Source organism: Echinops telfairi, unplaced genomic scaffold (assembly GCF_000313985.2).
Source record: "Echinops telfairi isolate 266 unplaced genomic scaffold, ASM31398v2 ScPeMD7_7420;HRSCAF=8458, whole genome shotgun sequence".
Classification (NCBI taxonomy): Eukaryota; Metazoa; Chordata; class Mammalia; order Afrosoricida; family Tenrecidae; genus Echinops; species Echinops telfairi.
In genome coordinates this window covers 39,660,229-39,666,394 of record NW_022111320.1, presented here as the reverse complement: position 1 = coordinate 39,666,394, position 6,166 = coordinate 39,660,229, and positions in this window count along the sequence as shown.

Here is a 6,166-nt window from a genome sequence, read left to right as displayed (position 1 = left end):
ATTAATGACAAGGACCTGCCCACAGAGCTGACAGAGAAAGTCTTCCTCTGTAACTGGCAACCTAAACTTGGACTTCTTGCTTTCTAACCTGTGAACAAATAAATTCCTGTTTGTTAAAACCACTCGTGGTATTTCTGTTACAGTACACAAGACAACTAAGTCATAAATGCAACAAGTTACTGATAATACCGGAACATATATGTCACAAGTTACCGGTGATAAAGTGGAAATGGGGTGTTGGATACTATCTTTGATCTTTTTTTTTTGTAAATCCAAAGCTCTTCTAAATTATGTTGATTTTTTTAAAGGGAAGTACTACTGAGAAAAAAAAGAGAGAGAGAAATGATAGAGAAAAAAGGAGAAAGAATTAAAATAGCAAAAAGACCCATATGGACCAAGAGAGTGGGAAATTGTGAGTGAATTTACATGGAACATAGTCACACATTGTCTGTAAGCCGAGAACCTTGAAATTCAAACTGTGAGAGTTGGGCTGCAGCCGGGAAGCTTTGGACATGCAGAATTCCAATCCCACCCCTGGACCTCTGCACCCAAACCTGCGGTTTCACAGGATCCCCCGGGGGATTTATATGCACATTAGATTTAAAAGGCACTAACCTAGACTATATCCAGTATAAATGGTCTCTTCATCTCCCACCCTTTCAGCCCTTGCATCCCTCCCTTCCTGCATCAAAGTCCTTCTGTCTCAAGAATTCAGTCCTTTTGATAGGACATATTTAGACAATAGTTGATGAAGTTAGCAATCCACCAAGTGTTCTGTGAAAATGTTTCCAGTAGGACCAACTGATGCTTAGAACAGAGGTCTGGAATTGCCTGTCACTAATTCAGTCTAAGACAGACCAGGTTGATTTGAGATACTCTCGTTTATTTCTGCAAGTGTGAAACAGAAGGGTTTGCTACTTCCAAACTGCTTCAAAATTCAGTGAAAATTAAGCAAACTATCTGCCTTAAACTATGTGACAAAAAACAGGTTTTGCAAGGATACCAGTAAATAATTAGCAGGTTTTGCAATGATCACAGGGCTCCAAACAGTGTTACAAGGAGAGTTTTCCATTGATATCTATATTTGTCCAGGAGTCAGCAGACCATCATCCCCTGAGGTTTCATGCTGCATTTCATCTAAATGGCCTTGCTTACCTCCTTCCACAGTTAGAACATCTCTACTAATTAAGCTCATAAAAGAATTTTTACTGCAAGTGAGAGGGCCGTTACATTTGGATTTTTGACACTCTAAATCTTATGCTATATTTGTTTTTATTAGTTATTATGTATTAACAATATGCTGATTATTAATCATGCTATAGTTCTAGTATTTTGATTAACTCTTTTACTCTCTCGATCACAACTACAGGCTGGATCTCTGGACCCAGACAGCATTCCTAGGTTTAAGCTAAATTCTGTTTTCCAATTTAGAGTCTGTATGAGGGCTATGTTTTTAAATATATAAATGATCACTTCAAAGTATTGATAGACAAGGGGACTTCTAAACTTAATGGGGAAAATCCCATTATCTTTTCAGTCCCATTTTTCATAAACTGTTTTCTTTATAATACAGTCATCATCTCACTTTAGGTGAGAATGAAAACAGGTTGTCCTTTGCCCACGTGTAAGGTGTGTTCACCGCTAGGAGTGAAAACACAGACAGAGCAATTGCAAGTAGAATAAGGACTGTAAACCCCAGATTCCTCCCAGGAAACATTTTTTAGTCTAAATGCACTTTTTAATTAGCTCTTCCAATAGAATCATGCTAATTGGCTAATTTGGGAATGATATAAGACCCTGTGTGCTTTCAAGAAAATCTGTTTGTTGATAAAATTTATTTGCAACTGAGAAAGGCTTAGAGCTGACAGGACAGATATTATTAAAACAGAATCACCTGCTTATTTTAAGTAGGTTGGTTTTTTAAAAAAAATTTAATGTAGACACATGAATTGTATTATCCCTGGGGTTTCAGGAGGAAGTATTAGAAATTTGAGTGATAGGAAATTACCACTTAGCTGGGAAATAAATGAGCTTCCAATAGATCCCATTATTTTTTACAAGGTTATTATTGTAAATGTTTCCTAATAGAAGAAATGTCCTTCAAGTCTATCCTTGTTGTTGGTTTATGCTTAGGGTTTTAACCTCTAAGTAGCTCAACTCTTCAAGTCAAAATACAATGAGATTTTCTTAAGTGGTTACATACGCATATAATAAAATTACCCTTTATAGGCCCACATAATGAGTATTCCCAACAAGTTTCCACATCTGTTAGCTATGCTCTAAATAAATATAGTAAGTGTATTTGCCTGGACTAGAAACGGTGCCTTTTTAAACGTTGTTAAGAGTTTAAAATATTTTGGTATTCATTAGACTACCTTGAACCCTATAAAAACACACTTTAGGTCAGAACATGGTGATATATTTGGATATTTATTTATATCTCACCTGAACATTTCACATGGTACTGCTGTGCTTGTTCATTGAAAGGATGACACTTCATGATCTAAACTAGCTTACTATTTTAAATGTTCCTTTCCAGCCTAATTACTACCTCTAAATAATAAAAGAAGAAATGGCACTGATCAACCTCGATTCTGAAAATTGTGATGGTAAACAGTGTCTTTTCCCCAACTCGCCAAACTTTAAAAAAACACAAAAAACTAGAAATTTCATTGAGCGAGCTGCAGTTACTCTGTGCAGTCGGCTTGAATTATTGGTAACTTTGGAAATGCTAGGGTTCCCCCTACCGTTGAAAGTGGGAAAACGCGCTTTGCCTCAGCATTCTTCCCGAAGAATATTTAACCTAAGCACAAAATTTAAATCACACATGGATAGGCGGATGGATGGATGGATGGATGGATGGATGGATGGATGGAAAGATAGGCAGATATAAAAACCAATCTGATGGATTAATTTAGAAATTTGGAGCTAGAAAATAATGTTCATCTCATCTAGAGAGATCTGTCTATGGAAAGTGGGATGAGAAGTATCTTAAGATCAAAAGTATATTTTTATGAATTAAAATATGCTTAATGATACAGCAAACATGAATGATTACCTTCCCCCCCCCTTTTCTAGTTTAATTTTTGAGTAGGTAATATTTTCACACGGTTTAAAACAAACAAACAAAAAGAATAAACCAAAATTTACATAGAAATTTCTTTCTCCCAACACATCCCTCATTCACACATCCGACCCCTGATAGCCATGACTTTATGCATGTTCTGCCAGAGGCTTTCGGTGTCTATGAAAGCATTATTCCTACTCGCACAAACATAGAGTATAAAATGCAAGCTTATAACTAGCTTATTTTATTTACTCTCTGGGTAATTTTAAGGCATTGCATAAAGAAACTCCATATAGAGAGTTCCATTGTATAAACAAAGCCGTTACTGCCCCTGGTCAATTCCAACGTCGGTGGAATTCCAACACAGGGGCCCTGTGTGTGTTGGAGAAGAAATGAGCTCCAGGGGGTTTTCACGAGGATCTCTCCAAGCCTTCGACGACAGTGCCTCTCCCTGGGAGTCTACTCTTGGTCAGCAGCCAAGTGCCTAAGCTGTTTGCACCTGCCAGGGACTCCAGTCAGGTGTGTAGATGACCTGTACCTTGTAACTCTCCTCTCTCTGCTGATGAACACATGAGAGTTTCCCACCTTTTCCCATTATACACTAGCTGCCATTGATACCAGCTTCTACATGCATCATGTCTCTATGCACACGCAAGCCTACGAAATAAAATCTTAGCTGTAAAACAAAAAAAGTAAATGCGGGTGTACATCTTTCTAAAAATGATGGGATGTGGCTTCCATCATCCTTGCGAGGAGAGAGGTAGTTTGAGTGTCCCTGGCTGCATCCTCGGAAGCAGCAGAGCCATTGAAGGTTATATATGTACCTTTAGAACCTTACATCAAGAAAATGGCTCGCCTGCCTGTAGAGGCAGGTGAGTTCCAATTCTGAGAAAGTTCCACAGCAACGTCTTGTCCCTGGCTACCTTCGTGTCATCTTTTTTTCAAATGTTCATGTCCGTGTAGGTGGTCATCTCCCGATTCAGCTCCTGACATCCCATCCTTGAATTCTCTCCTCAATGCCTTCATTCTCAGTGGCTTCAACCAATCAGTCCCATAGTCACCTCCTAAACCGTATTGCTACCAACAATCCTGCCACCTCCAGAATTTCACTGAAATGCTATTTTTCTAGCATCTCCACAATTCTTTGGCCAACCATGAGGGCCCAGCGCATGGACCCAATAATCTGTCCCTGCCATGTTCTTTGTGGCTCTTGGTTTTCCCAGCACAGCCCTAGAATGTCTTCCTCGCGTGGGCTCATCTCACTTCCCATCATCGTCATCTGATGAAATGACAGCCCTAGCGAAATCCCAAATCTCTACTTACTCCAGATCCAGAGCCAGGCAGATAGAGACAAATGATTAGAGAAAAACGCAAAGCTAAACAGCAGTCACATTTTAAGTTTCTAATCCTAAACACCCAATCTCACAACGTATGCTTCCCATCTCCGCGCTCAGCTAGTGACGCTTTTTCGATGCACAAGCACCCTTCCTGGCTTCCTCCTACTGCCATCAACCGTTGTGTCAGGGAAAACCCGGCACACCTGCATTGGACGCTTCGCCTTCTCGAGGTCTGTGCTCTTCCCCTCATGGATCACAGCGCTGCTATTCTCTACTGCGTAATCCCCTTTAACGCCAAAGACACTGCAATAGCTCTCCTATTTTTAAAAGATCTCACTTCTCTGTCCCCTTTATAGAAAAGCTCTCCAGGGGGTTCTGTGTTTACGATCTCCTCTGGTCACCTATTCTTGCGAACTCATTTCATTAAACTGTGATCTCTATCAGCCGCTGATGCCAAACGTACTCGTCAAGGCTGCCACTGACATTGACAGTGTCAAACTTGATCAGTTCCCAGGTTTCATTGATGACCCTGTGGCATTGAGAGTTGATGTTTGTCCCCTTGTCCTCACACCTTCTTTACTTGACTGGGTGCTCCATACTTGTCTTTGCTAGGAATGATCCAAGATCTAATCCCCGATTCCCAAAAAGAGATGGAAAACGGAAAGGAAAGGGAGACACTTTTTTTTTTTTAATCTACAGTTTTACACAGTGAGTTGATAGCTTAGTCAGATTTGGCATTAATGGTTCAATCTTTATTTCATTCTTATTTTAACACAGTGTGATTGGTTGCATTTTAATGCACGGTTAAATTCAGAAAGCATAATATGCATTAATTCTGGAAATATTTATCGAGTCACCACTATATACCAGGCAATGTAGGTCCTGAGATGTATTAAATAGGATGTCCATCAGACAATTACATTACAAGTAAAATAGTGGAGGCAAGTATAGGATTGTAGAAGTATTCAAAACACAAAGTGCCTGTCCAAGACACAGAAAAAACTAAGAGAATTCAGAGGAAAAGCAAATTATTTTCACCTAGGGTCTCATTTAGGAAAATAAGTCAAAAATAAACCTTGAGCTGTGGCTGTTCCCAGGAGGTGCCCAGGCGGTTCCTGCCCCCAGTGATGTGCTGCACAACAGAGCCAAGCACTGCCCAGGCCTACACCCCCCTTCCGACTGTCCCTGTGCCTGAGCCCACTGTTGCAGCCGCTGGCTCAACCCACCTCCTCAAGGGCCTGCCTCTTTTTCACTGCCCCGCTACTTTCTCAACCCTGATGTCCTATTGCAGGGACTGGTCGGTCCTGACAAAACACCCAAAGTAGGTAAGATGAAGTCTCGCCATCGTTGCTACACCTCAAAAGCTATTTAGAATGTGGGTATGTTGGAACAGAAACCAGGAGAGTAGAAGGATTTCCCCCATAGGCATTTTTCAAAGAGAAATGAAACATGTTTACATAATGCCCACATACCAATGTTTACAGTGACTTTATTCAGTATTGCCAAAAATTATTAACAGCTGAAAGATTCTTAATTGCTGAATGATTCCTAATTGTAGCGGAATACTACTCAAGCAATAAAATACAGTAATATGGATGAATCTCAGTAGCATTATGTTCAGTGAAAAATTAGAGTCTCAAAAGACTGTCTACTCCATAAATCCATCTTTATGACACTCCAAACTCAAACTCACTGCCAGCAAGTTGATGCCAACTCAGAGTGACCCCTTGGGGTTTCTGAGGCTGTAAATGTTTACAGGAGT